At 42.7% G+C, this 23451-nt stretch overlaps 1 pseudogene; it reads left to right on the top strand.

The window, feature by feature from the left end:
* The first annotated feature begins 921 nt into the window (after positions 1 to 921).
* Positions 922 to 21809, top strand: LOC148905434 (uncharacterized; annotated as a pseudogene).
* Positions 21810 to 23451: the final 1642 nt, after the last annotated feature.

Below are 23451 nucleotides of genomic sequence, written 5' to 3'. Positions count from 1 at the left end.
TCCATGGTAAGTTTCCTTTTACGGTTGAAAAAACTAAACGCAAAATAATCTACTCAAAGTTGAAGATATTTGGAGCTATTTTTTATACCTTACTTTGATGTGGGCGAAGTATATTCTTGTGAGAATACTTTTAAAGGTGCGCTTCCGGGAATGAATACTACATTGAGCCAGGAACTATAACAACTGAATTGTCGGAGAAAGTAATTTTGCTGCACGAGTATCAGATCTTTTAAATCATTTGTGATTGCTTGGGGTGTGTATGGGACTGAGCCGAGAACTGATCCAAAAACAAAACCACCACTTGGATATATTCTTTGTGCTTCAGTTATATAGAAATAAATAATTTCTTAATCTATAGTACATAATTTCTCAGTTTCGACTTACACTTACGCCTGAAAACTTGGCAGGACTCCAAGGATAAAATAATAAATGATACTTCAAAATATATTTTGCAATACGATCTCAATTAAAGCGGAACCCTCTTCATGGCCCGTTTAATACGGACACCCGTTTAATAAGGACACCCGTTGAATAAGAACAAACGTTTATTGTGGACAATTTCGTAGGTCCCGATAGAACACAAAATGCATACATTTTTCATACAAAGTTAACCTTGCATTACTGACACTGAATATTTACAATCTAAGTGTTTTCCTAGTAGCTCGTCACGTCTCTAGGGGGACGTTTGACTATAGTTTTAGGGTCAAAAAAAAAAAAAAAAAAAAAAGAGAACACTTTTGAGCTTAAAATTTTCAATTGAAATTTCCGCATCAAAACGAAGTATAATCTACAATGAAATTGAGACTTAGTTTGTTTATTTTCTTAGCTGCTGCTGTCCCGCGAAATTGTGCAGAGATTCACAGTTCAGGCAAAAGACGAAACGGCGTTTATACAGTAAAACCAAACAGTCAACGATCCTTCCAAGTCTACTGTGATATGACAACTAATGGGGGGGAGGGGGGGGGGATGGACTTTGATTGGTCGCTTTTCTAACAGAGACACAAAGAACTGGATGAGAGACGATGCCTATTGGTGGTATGACGTCATGACAGGTCAAGGAAGCACCACAAGTACGTCTGTCAATCAAGACATGATATCCCCCGCCTTCTGGTTTATCAATGGAAGCGATATCAAGATCACACGATCTAACAATTCAACTCACTCTGCTCTACTAAGAACCACATCCAACTGTCTGGGATCCCGTACATTTCGTTAGTAGTATAGGGGATGGGGGTTCCAGCGCAACGACCACCGGAGGATTACCCGCATCCCGTGTTTATGTAGTTAAATATGTTAGTCTATATATGGAGTGTGAAGATTGTAAGAGAACTTTTAAGAAAGAAGTGGACTTGAAGAAGCATTTGAAGATGAAGACGAAATGTATGAGCAGCTATGATTGTGGATGTGGTAAGAAGTTTGAGACTAAGGTTAAATTGTTTTGGCATTGTCAGGATTAGTGAGTATGACTACGACGATCTGAAAAGGGTCTGGAATTAGGTATAAGATATTTCCTATTATATAGATGGAATCCCAAAGCAATTTCGAAACGGTGTCAATACCCGGTAACGGTGAGATTGACGTTAGACAGTTTTGGCGTCAGTCAGAAAGGAAGGTCAAGAGAACGCTTCGAAAAGGTATAGAAGAATTAGGAGCCCTGAAAGCGAGTATAATGGTAGAAGTAAGTTTATCAAAAGATGAGGTAACGACGACAGCAATGTTGCGATCAAAGTCACTGGTTATATTAGAGTCCACGAATCTGGATAGGTCACTCAGCGAAGCCTTAGAAGCAATAATGGAGTCGCTGTCTAACTACACGAAAGAAGGATCAGGTTGGACAGTGGAGGAGGTAGAAGGTATGGAGGTTAGCATGGCAAGGTACGTGCCGATACGAGGAGGAAGTTACGTGCCCCTGCCGGTGTGGGTAGAAAGGAAGAAGGCAATCGTTAACGTAAAGAATGACGACAACCGCTGCTTTATGTGGGCAATACGATCCGCACTGTATCCAGTAGATAAGGATCCATGTAGGCCAAGCAAGTACCCAACAGACGATTTGGAGTGGGACGGCGTGGAGTTCCCAATGCAGCTGACAGACATACCGATATTCGAGCAGGAAAATGACCTAGCCATTAACGTTTATGGAGTCAGAGACCAAACGATAGTGCCACTAGTGTTGTCAAAGAGTAAAGGAGAACGAATACACTTTTTCTACCACGGCGGACATTATTCGTGGGTTAAACATATTAGCAGACTGTTTTACAGACACACCAAGCACAAAGGTAAGAAATACTTCTGCGATTGCTGCTTATTATCGTTTACCAGCGTTAAAGCTCTAAAGGATCACGACGAAATATGTCGCGGAGTCGAAGAAGTGGCGCAACGGATCCAGATGCCCACAGATAAGAACCTAGCGTACTCAGACCATCAAAAGCAGATGCAGGTGCCTTACGTGATATATGCAGACTTTGAAGCGTTGATAACTAAGGAAGAGCAGAAAAGTGGTGCCACGAATAAGGTGGGATTACACGAGATCTGCTCCTTTGGTTACATATTAGTCAGATCAGATGGTAAGGCCGACCCTCCTGTAATTTACCGAGGTAAGAACGCAGCTAATGAGTTTCTAGAAGCATTGCGAGAAGAGGAGGAAGAGATAAGAGAACAATTAAGACGCCCAAAGAAGATGGTATTTACCAAAGAGAACCAGGAGGCTTTTACCAAGGCAAAGAAATGCCACATTTGCCAACATACGCTTCTCCAGTTTGGAAGACGAGCCAAGAAAGCGTGGGACGAAGATGGAAAGTATCTAGGAGAAGCTCATTTCAAATGTGGCAGGTATGCAAGGAAGGGGGAAAAGCCCAACAAGCCTTCCACCCACTGCATTCATTGTCATAAAGCATTCGTTGAGGATTTCTATGTGGATAAGGTTAGAGATCACTGCCACATCACCGGTAAATACAGAGGTGCGGCTCATTGGAAATGTAATATAAACTTCAAAGTAGATCCAGAAATGGAAATACCCGTATTCTTTCACAATTTAAGGGGTTACGACAGTCACTTACTCTTACAAGGAACAGACGGCTCCGAAGTAAAGTGCATACCCAACAACAAAGAAAGGTACATGTCCGTAACTGTGGGCAAGCTGAAGTTCTTAGACTCGCAGCAGTTCATGGCGGACTCCTTAGCAAATTTGGTTAAATACAACACGGAGTTCCCCATTTCCAGTCAATACGGCGCGGAAAGGAAAGGAGTCTACCCATACGAATACATGGATTCCTGGGAGCGATTCGAAGAACCCCTACCACCCAAAGAGAGATTCTACAGCACCCTAAACGAGTCCGGTATAAAGGACGAGGAGTACCAGCATGCGTTAGATGTGTGGGAAAAGTACTCCTGTGAGAATATGGGAGAATACCACGACATCTACCTACGTTCAGACGTAGTGCTGCTCGCAGATGTTTTCCAAAGCTTTCGAAAGATGGCAATGGAATACTACGGGTTGGATCCAGCGAACTTCTACACGGCTCCTGGGCTTAGTTGGAGTGCGCTGTTAAAGAAGACAAACGCGCAACTGGATCTCCTAACAGAATACGACATGTACCGCTTTATGGAAGACGGTATCCGCGGAGGCGTTTGCGGACCCAGCAGACGTTACGCCCGCGCAAACAATCCCCTGGTAGAGCACGACCCGGAGAAGCCAACCACATACATCTTCTACTTAGACGCAAACAACCTCTACGGTTGGACAATGTCGCAGTACTTACCTGTACGCGACTTCGAATGGGACAACATAAAGCCCATAGAGTTTTACCTAAACGTAGGTAAAGAAGACGACAAAGGTTACGTGCTGGAGGTTGATTTGGAATACCCAGAGCACTTGCACGACGCGCACGATGAGTTCCCATTAGCACCAGAAGCAATAGAAATACCATTTAAGCAGCTGAGTCCGCTGCAGAGGGAAATGTGCCCTGGCTACAAGCCCTACAGGAAGCTAACGATGAACCTGATGGACAAGCGAAAGTACGTGGTGCATTACCGCAACCTGCAGTTCTATGTGCGCCACGGCTTACGCGTGAAGAAGATTCACCGCGTTTTGAAGTTCACGCAGGAACCATGGATGCGCTCCTACATTGACTTTAACACACAAAAGCGTACGCAGGCAAAGAATGACTTCGAAAAGAACCTGTTTAAACTAATGAACAATAGCGTATTTGGTAAGACAATGGAGAACATCCGCAAGCGCGTAAGCATAAAGATAGCCAGCACCAGAGAGGAAGCAGAAGCATACGTGTCACAGCCTGGATTCGTTAGATACGTAGAAATGTTAAACTTCTACGTGATTCACATGAAGAAAGCGAATCTATTCCTGAATAAGCCCGTATACACGGGGTTTACAGTGTTAGACCTATCAAAGCTGCTCATGTATGAGTTTTACTACGACAAGCTAAAACCGAAATACGGTGATAAGTGCCGCCTTTTATACACCGACACCGATTCCTTGATACTAGAGGTGCAGACGGAAGACATTTACGAAGACTGTGTTCCCGACATCGATGAATACGACACCAGCGATTACCCACGCGACCACTTTCTTTACTCCCCTAAAAACAAGAAAGTAATCGGGAAAATGAAGGATGAGATGAAAGGTAAACCCATCGTGGAATACGTGGGCCTGAAACCCAAGATGTACAGCGTGCTAAAGCTGGACGGTGTAGAAAAGAAAGCTAAAGGCGTAAAAAAATACGTGGTTAAGAAGGACATAACCCACGATTCCTACTTAAAGGTCCTGCGTACGCGTAAGGAACAGCGACATAAAATGAACAGCCTGCGCAGCTACGGACATCAAATACACAACGTTACACAGGAGAAGGTGTCACTGTCTGCATTTGATGGTAAGAGGTGGATGTGTGATGATGGTATCCATACGATAGCATTCGGACATCACACGATAAGCAGTTCTTCTTTGACGAACCCACGAGTGGGACCATCATGAAGATAATACAAGATGGGCTGACCCTTCTTAGCTATCGCACTTCGGATCTGGTAAGTTTCAAAAGACCAATTGGGATCCGTAGCTCTTTTGGATCCTCCTTCTAATTCACCCGGCTCATAAAGATATCGAACCGTGACGTCACCTAATCTCTTTTCCTGGGGGAAGACCGCCCTCGAACTTCTGACGTAGGACTTATGTTCCACGTGTTTCTTTTTTATGGCATCCTTGGGTTTCATTCCCGTAGCCCTGGCCGCCTCGTTGTTCAAAGCCACGATGACCTGGGGGAGCCTCTGAGTCCATTCCCTGTTGCGTTTGGAGGGATCTTCCAGCTCTTTCCAATACTGGTACCCAAAGAGACGCTCGGCCAGGGTTTTATTGAATCTTTCGACGATGCTCTGACCCCTGTGGTACTCTGCTTCGGCTCTCCTAATCTTAGTGTCGTGGTCTTTCAGGGTCTTAGTAACCACGCCCATGAACTCTGTCCCCGCATCCACTTGCAGCAGCTTAGGCCATTTCAAGACGCGCTTATAAATCCTACCTAGGGCTTCTGCGACTTCCCCAGAATCCTTGCTGGTTATGGGTTCGGCGTCCTTGTATCTGCTTGCGATATCAACTACGGTCAAAGCGTATCTATAGGTCTTCTTTCTCACCTTGTCGTGCGGTAAGAAAAGCAAATCCGCCTGATGAACTTCATTAGGGGTATTTACGGTGAAGCTGGGCCTGGGAATGTACTTGGGCACGGGAAGATAAACCTGCCAGAGGGTTTGTTTTCTTAGCCAGTTCTTAGCCGTTTCTTCTGATACCCTGGCCGCGGTCGCGAGTTTCTTGATGGCCGACGCTCCTTTCCAATAGCCTTCAGGCCCATAGTAAATCCTTTTGAGTTTGTCCTCTACGCGGCTCATTATATGAATTCCAAAACAAGATTGATCTTACGTCCGTTAAAATCCACCGTCTTTCCGTCCACTTTAATGGTGATGTTTATGCTTTCTACCAAATTAGACAAGTCATAGCTCAAAGAAATGGGAGTGTATTCTACTGGTTCAAATGGATTACCTTTGGGCAGAAACTTGGACATAAGAGAAGACTTTTCTCCATTGTTGTAACTATGGACTAAATCGCAATAGACTTCATAAGAGGATGCGACTTTCCATTTCACAGGTATGGCTGTGTCGGTAATTGTTTTGCCCGAGGCACATAATAAAGATCCCAATGGGTCAGACTTTCCAAAAGTTACTGAATAGTTTGGCATATTATGTTTGAGGGTCATTTCGTGCGGTAATCCCGTGGTGAGAGTATAACCGCGCTTGGCGAGCTTCTTAGCAAGGGTGATTGGCGTGTAATGTCCATCGGGCAGCATTACACCTTGATAATTGCCGCCGCCTTTATGCTCAGTGACCAAGGCATTGACTAAATTATACCAAGAATTGTACAAAGAACAACTAACCAGCCTAACCTTATGGGCTTTGATGGGGGGATTCAGATAAGTGGTAAAGTCATTCTTGTCGCTTTCCAAAAAGACGATCATTATATTCTAGGCGCCAAAGGCGCCATTAGAGGCTAAGCGTAGCTTAGACTAAGTACGCCAAAGCTACGCCTCCTGCCAGCCCTGCGACTCCTACAAAGACCAGCTCACTATCTTTTTGTTTCTTAGAAGGCTGATAGTAATTCTTAAACTGAGGCTTTCTCAACCCCGTTAATGCCGCGGGGTGTGCTTGCGCATAAAGTTTAAAGGCGTAGTCTGTATTTTCGAAGTTCTTATCCGCCTGCATCTTATAATAATAATAATAATAATGTCTTTATTAAAGAAATGATAAAATACATATCATTAACGTGATTACAATCATAAAACTAAAAACTGATAAAAAGATACTAATTACTAAAGATTATTCTATTTACAAATGAGTTTTTAAAACGTTGAGAATTAACTCTAGGTCTAATAAAATATGATTTCCTTAAATTATATTTGGACGTTTGTATTTTAGGCGCTATGCTATGCAAAGGATGGTCACTACTAACCGATTTCTTATATAACCTTGTGTCAAATTTATTTAAAAGATCCTGGATATTATAATGGTATGTTGTATAATTTCGTTTGTAACAGCGATCTAAAAAGTTTTGTACGGTGGTAAGCTCCGGAGGTGATGCTCCATAAACACTAAGACCATAAATTAGTTTTGATATAACAATTGTTGAAAATAAATGGTCAACTTCTTTTTGTATATATCCTTCCTTCCTAAGGGATCTTATAACAAATAAAGATTTGTTTATAGCTATAATGGTATCTTTTACATGAAGGTCAAATCTACTATCACTCTGGAAAGTAATACCTAAGATTTTAAGACTGCTACACTGAGGAATATTAGAAATAGGCTGAAAACTAAATTGGTCCATTCCTTTCTTAGTAAAAATTATTTCTTTGCACTTAGTAGGATTGCATGACATACTATTATTTGAGGACCATAACATGAAAGAATTAACATAACTGACTGAATTATCAGTTAGATTTCCATTAACACAGAAAACAGGAGATACAATAGTACTATCGTCTGCATATTTGATTAACACTTCCTCATCAGGACTGGAGGAATCAAATATCTCTAAATCATTAATAAAAATACTGAATAGATATGGTCCACTAACTGTTCCTTGTAATGTCCCTCTATTTATGTTTTTCCAAACTGTTAAATGATTGTTACATATAGTTCGCTGTTTCCGATTATATAAGAAATTTATAAACCAGTTGATTAAGTATGGGTTCAGCGGCATTTGTTTGAGTTTTTCAGAAAGTTTATGATGATTAACGTAATCAAAGGCTTTGGAAAAGTCCATACTAAAGACTCTCACAGCTTTACATGTTGTATCATCTAAGGCAGCTAAGACACGATGTTGTAATTTAATCAAAGCGTTAATACAATTTCCTCCTCTCCTGTAAGCAAATTGGTTATTATTCAGATATTCTTCAAATGTATCTCTGCAAAATTTTCTGTAAACCGCTTTTTCAAACTGTCTTGCAATGACAGGGGTAATGTTGATACCTCTGTAGTCTGCATTACTGGTAGGGATGTCTACTTTAGGTAGCGGATTGATGTTCGCTTTTTTCCATATGTCCGGCCAAATAGATGTTTTTATTGATAGATTCCAGCATCTTGTTACCACAGGTGCAAATATATCTGCGAAATCTTTCCAGACCCAGAACGGAATTTGATCTGGCCCGGTTGCAGTTCGTTGTATGTTAGTTAAAGTTTTAAATACTTCCATAACAGATAAAGTTGGTGGTACTACCGCATGATTGCTAGTGTCATGTGATAAATTAGTTGGACCAACATAATCATCATCTGTGCAGAGATTACAGAAATACTCATTTAAGCTGTTAGTACTATCAGCGTCCAAGCAAGGTCGAGGATTTTGTTTCCTATTAGATAACATATCCACTCTCTTTCACCATGTCTTTGATCCTATCTTTCCAGAGCCAAGTTTCGTTTTGTTTTCCTTGATTAACTCAGAGATTCTGTTGTTTAAATTTTGTACGTCGCTGTTTGGATTTCTGCACATCTTTTTAGATCTTTTGTTTAGCAAGAATTTTAACAGCGGGGACATCCAGACTGGGTCTCTCGACGATAATTTTACAGATCGTAATGGAAAGCACTCGTCCATAGCTCTTTTAATGATTTCGTGTAAGGTATTAACAGCATTATTTACTTCATCTGCTTCAAGGACAGGTGACCAGTCAACGCCTTCTAAGTAGTTGTTAAAGGAAATCTTGTTATTCTCTCTGTAGTCTCTGAAAAAGCACTTGAAACGTAGTGGTTTTAATTTTATTCCTGCTGGGAGAATTACACCTTTGTGATCAGTTTTAATAATAGACTTGATGGCATAACATTTCTCAAAAAGCCAAGGTTTGTTAGTAAGACAATTATTAAGCGTTGAGTCTTTGCGTGTTGGAAAGTCCACAAGAGCCGTTATATCAATTAAAGTTTGAAAGTGAACAATATCAAAACGATTAAAATCTCCTCCACATACGACCACACTTTCAGGGTTTCCATTTAGAAAGTCATCAATTAACTTAGATAGATAATTAGCTAACGATTGCTCATCGTAGTTATATTTGGGAGGATGATAAACTCCAATGATAAGCATTATGTCTTTCGATGGTAATTCAACTTTAACACTAAGAACTTCAAATTGATCTGCTCTGTTGACATCGATGACTTTCAAATTATCCCTGATGTAGATTGCAACTCCACCATTCTTTCGTTTGTCGATATTGTTCCAACCTCTGTCCCTACGAAATACTGTAAAATTGTTTATGTAGATAGAAGAATCTGGAATGCTATTTTTGAGATGTGTTTCTGATATAACGCAAACATCAATGTCATTAGCATACAAATCCAATTCCAGTCCAGTAGTTGCGCGAATGTTGTTTTTAGTTTTGGTTAATCCGCATACGTTGAGAAACATAAATTTAGGAACAGGGAATAGTGTTGTGGTATTTGGAGTAGTGTTTATAGTAGTATTTGCAATAGCGCCAATGCTCACATGGTTTCTTCTTGACGATGATGTTTCCACTTGAACCAAATTATTCCAATTCACACCTTGGTTTTCGTCCTGTGTACAATAGCTGTTGTTCTCTTTAGAAGATGGATTGTTGATTGTAGAAATTCTAACTTTAATATTCCTGTTTGATGGTTTTTACCTGTCTTGGTAGTTCTTGTCCAACCAATCCCTGTAAGCTTGTCTTTTTTCATTCCAAGCCGCCACGTCCCTTTGATATTTCTCCAGCGCTAAGTCGTGTCTCTTCCTTTCGGCGGCTAAATCTCCGCTGCGATCACCTCTAATTAATCTATCCAAATACTGACCACCATAATTAGCTCCAGTGAATGCTAAAGCTGCAATAACTCCACCTGCGACCACGCTAGCCATTTATATGTTAGGCAGGTACTTTTCCTTCCGTAGGTAATCCTTTACCATGATAGCCCCGCCTACGGCAACGGTCATCTTAGCAAAATTAGCGAAGCTCTTGCTTGGGTCTTCAGTAAAGTCTTCTTTGAGCACTTTCTTACCTACCCAACCAATACCCGCAACGATGGAAGTAATAATAGCTGCTTCTTCAACAGTTTTCAATAACGCGGTTGACATTATATTACAGAGTGAGAAGGTTATCACTCCATTACGGGGATCCTACTTTTAGGTGCGGGTTGAGGCGTCACGGGTGTGTGATATGTTGGGGGTTCTACTTTTGGCTTCGTAGCCCACCATTGTAAGTAGAGGCTGCCTGCTGCTATAGCAACTCCTAACGCGCCGATGACGTACCCAGGATTAATAAAGGATTCCTCTTCTTTTTCCTCCACCTTTTCTTCTTTCTTTGCTTTGTTCTTCCTGTTCATCTCCGCGAGCTTCTTTCCGGCGGCGACTCTGCCTGGAGATTTAGCCTTGGTAATTTTCTGCTCCTCTTGGGGCTGCTCTACCTTCGACTCTGGTTCACTCATTTATATCTAAGGACTTGAAGGACTTGATAAGTACTTGAGAATGACTTAAGTAAGTACTTAAGGACGACTTGGAAATAACCTGGGCGCGACCTGACCAAGTACTTAGGGATGACTTAACTAAGTACTTGAGGCGACTTGATCAGGTACCTCAGCAAGTGCCGCCTGGAAGACCTTTTCGGCTTCTCTGTCCTTCTTGAAGTCCTTCCAAGACACCAGTACCTCCTTCAAGTCGACATGCTGAGCTACGTGAAGTGCCGCAGAGGCGACTGCCATTAACTTACCGCACTTCAAAGACAACCACCCACAGGTTATCTTAAGTTCTTGCGCGATGACATAGTCCTCGCTAATGTCCTTACGTAGTTGCTCCACGTCGTCTATAGGCAGCGCAAGTCCAAGCAATTTAGTTGCAAGTCGGATAGCGGAGTCTGCGACGGCGTCCGTGGTCTTACTTGCAAGGGCGGCCTCGTACCTCTTATGGAACTTTTTAACTTCCTCCTCTGACAACTTATTTACCTGCTCATGGGTAAGTTCCTTGCCTATCATTTCCTTGCACTTCCCAGAAGACACAAGGATGTTAAGTTGTTCCTTAAGGTTACTTTCGTCTAACTGTGTGGGGACTTCATCTAAGAGCTGCTCAATCTCCATATACATTAGGAGTTAAAGATCGGAGATCTTTATGGAATACGGAAACCTCAAAGAGAAGATCATTTTGGAATGTTGGTGCGTTTTTAAATGCCGCATGTATTCATGCAACTGTTCCTTGGATATCTCACCGCCGTAGTCGCTTAAGATGGTTTCCAGGTCAGACTTACTGGGCGTGTAGAAGACGACAAGCGATCCTATGTTTTCCCTGAAGGGCTTAGAGACGCTGGTAAGCTGCTGCGAGAGCAACCAAACGCTGATATTGTCGTGTCTACCGCTGAAGGCGAGTTTAACGAGCTCGGAAGTGCGCCTTTTTACGTCGTCCCCGCAGGCGATGTCATCCAATATGAGGAGTGTCTGTGTATCCTTAGGGAATTGCTTATGCCAAAACTTAAGGTGGCTGGATAACTCGTTGGGGTCTAAGATATCTACGAAGAAGTCGTCATCGTTCACTCCTATGTCCGTCCAGTTGCGGTTATTCACGTAGGTGGGGCATAATAGCACTATGTAGTCAAAGTGGTATCTAAAGGGTCCTAATAGCTGCTCTACCACGAACTGGGTCTTTCCGCAGCCGGTGGGTCCTACTATTAGAGCGTTACAGGGCATGTGATTTGGGTTCATTTATATCCCTTCTTTCGAAGGGAACTTGTTCCCTGATATATATGGAGCCAGTGGAAGCAGTGCAAAGAATTGTCGCCGACGCAAAAGATAAAAGAGACACCATAGAAATGCAAAGGGAGGAGATAGACCGGTTAAAAGAGCGCGTAAAGGAGCTATATGAGGAAATGTGCGGTCTGAAGCGTGCAGAACGGTTTGGCGCGCTGATAACGATGGCAACGTGGGCTAAGGAGTCCGTTAAGGACTTCATGCGATATCCCCTGTGGAATGTTGACGTTTAGGTTAAATCTTTGTTAAGGATGCCTGGAAACTATTTCAAAGAGTGTCTCAGAATGTTGACGTTTAGGTTAAGTCTTTGTTAAGGATGCCTGGAAACTATTTCAAAGAGTGTCTCAGAATGTTGACGTTTAGGTTAAATCTTTGTTAAGGATGTTAAATGGAGGCTAAGATATTGTTAAGTATATATGGACTGCTTGTTGTGTAAGAAGGTGTTCAGCACCAAACAAAGACTTCAATACCACGTTCGTCGCGGCGTTTGTACAAAGAAACCCCTTAGCCGCGCTTGTAAGGATTGCGGTAAGGAATTCAGCACCGTTCAAAAGATGCAACAACATCAGGATAAACGCATTTGTGGGCTTTGTAAGGACTGTAATAAGGAATTCCACAACCCCTTCGAAATGCAGCAGCATCTGAAAAGGGGCGTCTGTAATCGAACCAGACAGTGTAGTTTCTGTAATAAGATACTTAGTAGTCGTCAACGTTTACAGACGCACCGGAGAACGCATGAAGTGAATTATAGGTTTCTCTCCCGCGCTTACGACTTGGAAGGCGTGGATTGCTACCAATGTGCGGATTTGATGTGTCGCTGCCCGCATAAAGAGGATTACTTAAGGAATCGCATAGATTACCATAAGAAGATAGTCCGTACTTTCCCCTCTTTTGAACGCGCCGAAGGCGTTCCGTGGACTAAAAGGGAGTATTGGAGGCAGGAGTGCGATCGTTGTGGTTGTGTTAGAGAAGAGGAACATATCTTCAACTGTCTTAACAAAGATTTAACCTAAACGTCAACATTCTGAGACACTCTTTGAAATAGTTTCCAGGCATCCTTAACAAAGATTTAACCTTATTGTCAACATTCTGAGACACTCTTTGAAATATATGATACGCAATAGCATTTCTTGGGGCCTTTAATAGTAAAGCAGGGTTTGTGCAAAGAGTCTCAAATCCTGATCTTATTTTTCTTGTTGTTTGTTAGGGATCAACAATACCTCAACAAATCAACAATAAAAATAAGGACCCCTTTTAAAGGAGGTTGCAGGATAATGAATAAGAATAGGAACCCTTTTGAAAGAAGAGCGGTTCTTGTGTCCCAAGAGATGTCGTAGCAAAGTACGACTTGCGCAAAGAGTCTCAAATCCCATTCTTATTTTTCTTGTTGTTTGTTAAGTATCATCAACATTTAACAAAACAACAATAAAAATAAGGACCGCTTTTAAAGGTATATGCAAGCCTACGCAGCCGCATTCTTTGGAGGATTCCTAATCGCCCTTTCAATATATGGACTGTATTACATGCGAACTACCAAGCGACTGCATAATCCCTGAAACCCCCGCAATTCGTGAGGAGAAAAAATACACCTGCCTTCATTGTGGCAAGGTATTCCCCGAAGGATCCTTTGTGGGGCATTGGTGCTCCGCGGATCCTAAAGCGCAGCGGACTTTAGCAGACGCGCTAGTAAGCTGAGGAACGAAGCTTAGCTATGCAGAGGACTCTCAGGCTCATACTTGACTACGTCAAATACCCACCTGTCATCCTTTTTACCATGACTCATGACATGGGTAACGTCCTGCCCTTCGATGGCATACCTTATTCTATCGGGCGCCCAAAGGGTGTATATTCTTTTTTTATTCTTTAAGACCAAACGCAGGCGGTCGATGTCTTCAAAGACCACGTAATTCTTTATCTCGTAGATTTCCCCCACCGCCAAATCGCGCCAGTGCGTTTGTATGAACTTTAACTCGTTAAATTTATCCTTATCCATTATACCTATGGAATATTCTCAAATGCGTTGCCAGAGTCTGCGCGGTTTTAAAGCGCTTGCAGCACCACCTACATGGCAGGCGAATTCCTTGTGCATACTTCGTGATCTCCCTGCAAATGACATCGTAGTCGCTGCTAATCATTACTTTATAACCGTTTTCTTCATACCTCAGTAAGAGGCGGCGTTGATCCTCGGATAATACCCCGTTGCCTTTTGGAGTCTTCAGCTCGATGCAGAAGCCACGGTATCGCACGTGTGCATTAAGAATTAACAAGTCGGGTTGCCCGCGTTGATATCCTTTCTGCCAGCATTTTATGCGCTTTCCATCCGAATCCTGCAATTCACCTAGACCAGGGGTCACGAGCATTTGGGGGTAAAACCTGCGGATGTAATCAACCACTTTCTTATGCAGGTCGAATTCATTTTCTATTTTGAATACCAACTTGTTTGGACCGTCAAACCGCTTTTCTATTGCATATCGACCGTCCTTACGCAGCGCGGGTAGGACTTCCTCAAAGACCCAATCACGAAACTCCACAGCTTTGGGTAGCTTAGAGCTAAATATCAGTTCGTACAAACCAGGTTCGGATATAAACACGGAATGTGGTTGCGTAGTAGGGGAGCGGTGATTTGAAGCCCCTTGTAGATCAACCCATCTTTTCTGGTATTTCTCAGATACGTGTGCTCTAATTGCATCTCTAGGGCGCTCATAGCCCAACGCCAAAGCCACCTCCTTTCCCCTGAAGTACAGTTTGTCGCCTTGCACTATGCATTGCAGTTTGGTTTCGTTGTTTTGAAATACGCGAAGCATATTATACGTAAGGAATATTTTAATAGGCAACGCTTTTTAGCTGATTCATTTCCACGCTTAGCTGCGCGTCTGAGACTACGAAAATGTACGCGTTTATCTTAGTAGTGTCGCTGGCATGTTTGGTGCGCTTGATCTCCAACGTAATGCCGTCCTGGGTATTTACCAGGCGTAAACCCCGACCATGTAGGTCTTCGTCGTTCGTTGTGCGCATGTCGATCCACAGCGCATACTTATTCTTAAAGAATTCCTTTGGGCCAATTTGGTCGCCAAACTTACGCGCGACTTCCCGGTACATGTCCTCGGGCTTTATCCCTTGTGAGTAAACCTTATTAGGCACTCCGTTAATGCTAACGCCTACGTTAGTGATGTTAGGATTAAAGAACGCCTCAGAGTCACGCAATCCTGCCGTGTATGTCTTTGCGAACAGCAACATTATCCCTGTGAGGCTGCGCCTGGGAAGGTTAATGCTTTGGTTGATGACCTCTTCGACGTTGTTTGTAAAGCTGAACGTCTTGTACATCACGACGTGATCGTAAAGGAAAGCCTTCCCGGCGCTGTATTCCATACCGGCACTACGTGCGAGGTCTTCGCTGTATACCGTTTCGTACTGCAGCTCTAAGTTAGTAACGGAGTATGGGTGGACGGCTGAGGAACTTACGTCCTTTCCCTGCAGGATGTTTGTAGTGTCTGCTAGGGTTACTTCGAACTGCAGTTCGCTTAGCTGCCTTGGGTAGTATGCACCGTAGTTTGTGATAACTTCGAAATCTAATGGAACGACATATTTAGTACCATAAGCCGTCTTTATTTCGTCTTCTCCTGAGGCGCCAGAGGTTGCGCTTCTTACCTTGCGTATGGCATCACTGGCGATTCCCTGCTCTATCCTTTGCGCGCGGTCAAATGCAGTCAACCATAAGTCTTTGTACGTGGTATACAAATCATACCTGTTTAAGTCCAAGAGGGATTCCCCGGCGAACTTTACGCGTATTTTGGAAACGAGGTTTCTACCCACGTTATTGACGACGTAACGCACGTCCGCAGTGTTTGGTTGTATTGCTAGGTCAAACCTTAGCGCCAGGGTGCCAGGAACCAACACTAGGTTATCTGTTAGGCGGGGCACGCCTACGTACAGCGTTTCTCCAGGTTTAGCGCTAGAAGGCGTAAAGGTGACCCGGTGAAAGGTGCGTTCTGCCTTTTGTCCGCCAACCTGCTTAGGAAATGCGTTGGGATTTAACTTTGAGCTTATCATATATAATGGAAGTAGAAGGAACGGATTTTGACCCCCTTACCAAAGAAGGCCAAGTCGATATTAACGACGAAGAATACGATACGTTAATGCCAAATGACGACGTGTCCCGCGAGTATATTTGGGATAGGCTTCGAAATAGGTTCGGAAGTAGGGCCCGCGAGGCCTGGCGTTCCTTAAAGGACAAGTGGCAATCGAGGAACCCAGGGAGATCTATTCCGGAGTACTTGGAATTGTAAAACTTGGATTCCACGGACCTAAGAACTGAAATGCTAAGGGGGCTTTTAGACGACGTAAGGGAGAAATTTCCAAATGTGGACTTGGCCCGCCTTAATTTCCAAACCGGAGATAAGGGGCAAATTCAAATCCAGTACCGAGGAAGGGATAAGTGGTATAATCTCTACCAAAGGAGAGACTCCGACAGGCTCACCAGTAATCTCCCAAAAGAAATCAAAGACGCATTAGGAAGGCCTAATTTGGTGGAAAGACTAAGAGAAAACGATGAAAACACCAGCGAAGCCTTTGAAAAGTTCAAGACCCTAATGCAGCGGCAACAAAAAGGCATCGAAGCGATAAGGGAAGTCGAAGGACTAAAGGAAACAATGGAGGAAAGGGAAGCAGATTACATGAGGCAAAACCGACTACTCCTCGATGCTCAAAAAAGAGAACTTGACGACAAAAACCAAAGAATGATAGAAATGAGAGAACAAACAGACAAAGCCCTGCGCGATAGGAACCAAGCCCAAAAAGCCTTCGAGCTCGCCCTGCAAGACCTGGACATGAGCAAGGAAGAAGCTAAGAACTTACGTACCACCATAGCTGGCTCTTTAGAGGAAAGGCGGCGGTTGGTTGCCGAAATTAACACCAAGGAAGAACAAATCCGGCAAAGAGATCAGGCTATCGAAGACCTGGAGGGGCAAATAGAGCGGCAGCGAGAAGTAGTTGCGGACCAAACTCGTTCCGAAGAGGAAAGGGAAGCAGCTCAAAGGGAAGTGGAGGCCCTCGAGGTACGCCTTGCGGAATTACAGGCGCAAAAGGACAACCTGGAAAGGGAGTTGGGCCTTACCACCAAGGAAAAGGTAAAAAGAGCCCTTTTGAAGTATGGCGTTCGAATTCCGCTGGCATTCGCGGTCGCTATTTCAAGCGTAGTAGGAGTTATCCTATCCGCGCTTAAGGCTACAGGCGCGGGCGTAAAGAAATTAGGCAGTGGGCTGACGGACTTAGGGAAAAAAATGGCAGCCGGTCTTCCTGGGCTGCTGGGTTCGGTTGTTTCCTTGGCACTTAGGGCCGGCGGCGAACTGTTGAAGTTCGTGGGTAACAACATTTGGATCTTGGTTGTCGCTATTGGAGTGGTACTCCTGAAGAAGATGAGGGGTTGATCTTATCCTTGTGTATTACTGGGGGCTTATCGTCGTCGGGCATCCGAGGCGTCCTCGACTGGGGATAAGTAAAGATAGTATTCGCGCCGCCCTGATAATGCGGAACTAGCGGCAGCACGCTCATGGTGCTAATGGGCTTATGATTCCAAGTAGCATCCGTTGGAGGATCTTTTGACGGGGCGGCATTTATCCGAAGGTAGGCAACGTCGTTGGGAAGAACCTGAAGCTTCGCATATTGACAATTGGCTATCATGTGAAAAGTTACCGGCGTTAAGTCTTCTGTGCTTAACGGTGGGGGTTCCGACGAGAAATGAGCTGGGTTCCTATTATTATCTTTTTTTCTGTAGGGTAGTAATGGGTGGTTATCCTCATCGACGATCCTAAACCCGACATTACACGAATACCCCGTCGAAATGCTAATGGTACACATGATCAATCCCAGGCCCCCAACCTTCACCCACAGCCCGGTGTCATGCCAATGCTGTTCTAAGTAGTCCTTCTCCTCCAAAAAATGTAGAAACCAATCTTCCTTCGCGTGTGGGTTCATATATTTCAAGAATCAAAGATCCTCCTAAAGGCTCACCACCGTAAGAGTGCTAATGGTCTCGTGATTATAAACCGTATCTCTCTGATTTTCTATACTATTTATGCAAACGCTCCCGGTGTCATCTACGCGCATTTGCAGCTTTACCTTCCCATGGCAATCGGCGACCATGTGGAAAGTCCAAACCGATAGATTTTCGGCGCTGGCTGGGTTGGGCTCTACGGAGAAATGCGCAGGCTCCCTGTTGTTTGTCTTATTTCTCATAGGCTGCAGTACGCCATTCTCATCCAGGAACCTAAAGCCGACGTTGGCGTGACTACTCGTGCCAATGCAAATACTACAAAGGATTAACTTCTTTCCCGAGTAGTTCAAATTCACGGACATGCCCGTGACATCAACCCAAGATGCCTGGGTGTATTTTTTCTCGCCTGTGTAAGTCGTATAAACACAATCTACTCCAGCTACGTAGGGGTTGTTCATCGCCATATATAATAACTCAGACCAACGCCTGCGGCGGCTAAGCCGGCTTTTAGTAAGTTATGGTCATATTCCTCAGGTATCGCAGGCAGGACCTTCTTCGATGGTTTCTTAACTACGGGTAGCTTCGTTTCGTGTGACTTTTTTGGCTTCTCTACGAAGTGAGGAATGTTCCTAAGAGTGTCAGAGTTCACGTCGTTCACCCCAAACTTCATGTCCTTAGTAGCTCGTTGAAGTTTGTTGTTGTATCCTACTACAGAGCCAGTATTTATAGATAAATTACTGGGCATTAACCAACAACCCGGGGCTACTGCATAGTCCAACCTTGCCTTAGAATTTTGTATAGCTAGTTGGTAACGCTGTACGCCCTTGCTAATGTCACCCTCCAAGATTGAACTTTCAAATAGAATCAAGGCTTCGGCTCGCGTTTCTTCTGCGGCGCCGGTATTTCCAATTATATTTGATCGGGTATTTACCTGAGCTCCAAGGATAGAATACACGTAAGCTTCTATGCTGCGGTTCAAACGGGCAAGGCCGGCTCTAGTTAGTCCTTTACCTTCTGGGGGTATGAAATTAAGATATTGCTTCGTTTGCTCGTCGTTGGTAATTTTGATAATCAGTGGATTGGCCCCTGCATACTTACCACCCTCGTCTTTGAACAGAGGTCCGTCTCTGACTTCCTTAGTGGTCTTGGCATTTGGTTCAAAGAAGGTGCTACTGTCGTGAGTTTCTTTATGTTACCCAGTGTTCCATCGTAGATTCAATGCATGAACTTCCTTATCACTTAGCTCGTGTCCACCAATCCCCCAATAAGCCCAAATATGCCCCAAGCCATTGTTAGCACCGACAGTGCATCTAAAATCCTTCCCTACAACACCGAACTCCTTACAAAGCCTGTTATAGGCTGGAACGTTGTATTTATTATCTCTTGGATAAAACGTGGCATCTCCTGGCAGCGCAATAACACCCATTTCATGCAGTATTCTTCTAACCGTGAAGTGAAAATGAAACATAAATATTGAATTCTTCATCAAGTTTGCACTTACACCACAGCCGCTAGTGGCACACCAAACCGCAAAGTTTAGTTGCTGCGGCCAATAATGCATGTTAGGACCACTTAACCATTCATGAGATTCCTTAGCGGTGGTATGAACAATGGGAACGTTTTTGAAGATATCTCGCACCTTTAACGGAAAGGAATGGTTGTTAGAGATCCGCATGTTCAACGTTAGGTCCAAGCTTGGATGTTCATTAAACGTAACTGCGGGTATCGGATAAGTACTGGTACCAAGCAATAATTCCTTTGACCAACCTTGCACGGGTTTAGGCTTAGGATGCTTCAGCTGAGGCGTAGGTTTCAAATCCTCATTGCTGTACATCCTGGAGCCGTTAAAGTAAATCCCATCGGGTCTTCTTTCGAACTTACTAGGGTCGGCATGCGGAAACATCTTCCTGAAGGCCCTCCAATTCCAGTAATCCCTGTTGTCGTGATGTGGCTGCTCCTCAATATCATTCCCAAAAGCGTCGTACATTAGTATATATAATGGATGTTATACCATCAGCACCTCAGTTGTACCCAGATGTTCCCAATTATCACACTACGGCACCAATAACGGAACCTAACGAAATGAATGCCGAAAACTTCAGGCTCAATAAAGCAAATTTAATCCTGGCTTACTTGGAAGGGCAGGCAAAACACTACGAAAAAGTTAGGAAGAAATACGTCAGAGCCCGTAGCACGTTACATAAGATTGCGATAACTTCAGGATCCATATCCGTTGTGTTAACGGGCTCCGGCGTTGCTACTTCGCTTACTGGGCCGGGAATAATTGTTGGAGTTCCTTTGGCCGGCGTTGGGGCAGCCTGTGGTATTATTTCGGCTGTTGCTACGGGCATTATGAAACAGTTGTCAAGCAAAATATCCAAGCATGACACGACAATGGCTCTGTCAAGGGCTAAAGTAAATACTATTACCGATCTTGTCTCAAAGGCTTTGCGTGACAGAAAGATAGACGACGTAGAATTCTCGCTTATTCTGGCCGAAGAGGAAAAGTACGAGAAATCAAAGACGGACATAAGGAATAAAAAAACAGTCGTAAAAGATCTTTCCGAGGAATCTCGCAAAAAGATCTACCAGGAGGCAAAAGAAGAGCTTCAAAGAAAGCTTGCTCAGTAAACATCTGCTTTGAAAAAAGCGAGACAGGATTTCATTTGCATATCGAACGACAGTCTGGAAATCATGCGTAATATAAATTATTTGGTGAATTATTACGCGTAACATGAATTATTTGGCGAATTATTACGCGTAATATGAATTATTTGGCGAATTATTACGCGTAATATGAATTATTTGGCGAATTATTACGCGTAATATGAATTATTTGGCGAATATTACGCGTAATATAAATTCATCGTATGACCTTATTTGGCGAATTATTACGCGTAATATAAATTCGGTAAATTATTACGCGTAATATGTTATTGCGTCAGTCGTCTTGGAATCCATCCCAAGAGGGGGTGGTTGGGGTCTATTTTGTAAAATATTTCGTAAATTACGTCAGGGTAATAAGGAATATCCTTATCCAGCCGACAAAACATCCACTCGGCTTTTGTCATATCAGAAACCTCGGGAATAGACTTACCGGTAATTTCAGATAAAAGATAGGGAATAGCTTTGTAATATTTCCCTAGCTTTAATTTTTTCAATGTCTTCCGTAGACTTTGTGGGGTTGGCTCTTCTAAATGGTCTATGATTTTCTTCTTTACTTCGTTGTCTAAATATACCGGTCGATAACCTTGGATATGACTCATCCAGTCCCTAAAGTATTTTATTCTCTTATAAGGTGTTTTCTTACGACCTCCATTGGCGTAATATTGCTCTCTGGTAGCATTTGGTACGGCATTACGAATATTCTTACCACACTCGTAACACTGTGCTGACGTGTCGTCTTCTATTCGCATTTTCTTACCACAACAAATATACTTATTTGGTTTAGTGGGTTTAAACTTGGGTTTCAAGCACTTTACACAGAAATCATAAGCGAACTCTTTACAATCTTCGCACTCCATATATAGACTAACATATTTAACTACATAAACACGGGATGCGGGTAATCGCGGTACGAATCGAGGAATTCACTTTAGACGGGTAATCCTCCGGTGGTCGTTGCGCTGGAAGCCCCCATCCCCTATACTACTTTCGTTCAATGATAGCAAGCTATGGGAACTTCCGCAACGGTGTCGTCTGGGCGAATAACACATGTCTTGGAAGCTGTAGTGTAGTATATGGTGGCCAATACTCCTCTACTGATGGATTCTCCCAGGCAAGATGCAACAGCAATCTCCAAAGCAGTAATAGGATCGGGTTTTGGTGTCATTGGGGCGGCGGTGATGGAGCAGTGATGATGATTGGTGGAGGGGGTGACGCATGCGCAAGAGCTGACCATGGTATTGGTATTACAGAAGAGAACGCAGCTGATTTTGCCACCACAGAAGTTGAGTGTGACTTCGGAGATATTGTAGCCCAAGGAAGTGGTGTTTGTCAGTCATCATCGTATGCACTTAATTTGTGGATTCGATGAATGTTGTTGTATATTTCATCGTATTTAATATCATATGCACTTCTCTTGTTTTGATCAATTGATGATACATTAAAACAGCTGAGCTTAAGAACTTTCTCTAAGAAACTTAAAGCCTAAAACTTAATACTACAATTAACTATTCTTGTACATTGATCACTTGTGGTATCCTCACAGCTCTTATTCTCTTGAGAATAAGATTAATTTGATTGTGTTGTATCCCTGTTATATATTGAGGTGTCTTCTCTTATGAAACTTAATGCCCATAGTTAATAATTAACTATGCTATGCCCTTGCGAATCTATAAGGCCTAAGGCGAACGTCGAACTTTCCATGCACCGAACTTAATTACATCAAAGAATGCCGCCTCATTATCACCTGATATCCATTGTATTTAATGAGTTCGGTGCATGGAAAGTTCGACGTTTGCCCTAGGCCTAAGAGTATTAACTAATTAGTTTAAACAATTTTTCCATCAATAGTTAGGGATTATAGTACAAACAATTAATCCGTGAAACACTAATTACTATAAATAGTACAAAATAGTGCTAATTAAACAATGGAAAACAATGGATTTTGTATTACTAAAGTTCCACGGTTATATTGCTTGCAGTACTGTAGCTATTTGAATTAAATTGGGCAATGCAACCCGACTAAATATACTTCCATTCAGCAATAATTTTTCTTGCATTCACATAATATAAATCTAACAATAAATTGTCGTTGGGGGGAGAGTTTTGTTACTATATCATATCTATCTTTATTTTTAATGTTACTCTTTTATTTTTCTTTCAAATTCAAAATATTTTGTAATTTTATATTATGTAAGAAAACTAAGTCATTATTGTTTTAACGAGGCGCAGCAGAATGACTTATGTTATCTAATCAACAGCTCATCATGAGTGGCGAGAGTTCCAATTGTTTTAACATGAACAAAACTAGCAGCAGAATATTTCAACTGATTCTCTAATTTCATCAATTAAAACTTAAACGGCTGCTTTTTCTCTGCCTTTGGTATAAGAAATGGATCAGTAGGTTACTCAGCCAATCATAACGCACGAATTTAGAATAGTTTACTACTTTGTTTATACTAATATCAAACAGTGTATTCATTGGCATTGCACCTATTCAACCGTAAAACGTTATCCATAAGAGATCTGGAATCTGAAATCTGGCTTTATAATCGTTAATAATTAATAAATGATTCAGCATAACTTAGCGAAAGTGCAAAACCTTGATGCTTGACTTTATAACTTCAAGTGCGACATTCGAAGATAAGTGACCGATACTAAAGGGATTTTTTAGAAACCTGAGACTTGAAGCTCCGTCTTCAGATTCAGGCTGATCACTGGAACCATTCACAAAGATGATCGTAATCAGGATTTTCTGTTTGATAACCATCCTGGTACATTCTGTCTTTACCTTCAACATGACCAAAGTCAACAAGATGTCCCCCAAAGTGTCCAGCACATGATTGTGGGTTTTCGCTTTGCGTTGAACGTCTTGGGTCTTTCGTCTTCATCATTTTAAGATCACTTTGCTGATAGACAAACGTCCTAAATAAACATTTGAGCTGATAGGGACGATACAATACGACTCCCTACTACTTATCCAAACGAAAACTGACCTCATATGAAACCTAGAG

This window comes from Actinia tenebrosa, unplaced genomic scaffold (assembly GCF_029948245.1).
Source record: "Actinia tenebrosa isolate PJP-AT-01 unplaced genomic scaffold, QUT_ActTen_1.0 PGA_scaffold7__59_contigs__length_16204524, whole genome shotgun sequence".
In the NCBI taxonomy this organism is placed as follows: domain Eukaryota; kingdom Metazoa; phylum Cnidaria; class Anthozoa; order Actiniaria; family Actiniidae; genus Actinia; species Actinia tenebrosa.
The sequence above is the reverse complement of the archived record's forward strand: the minus strand, read 5'-3'. Positions and strand labels throughout refer to the sequence as shown.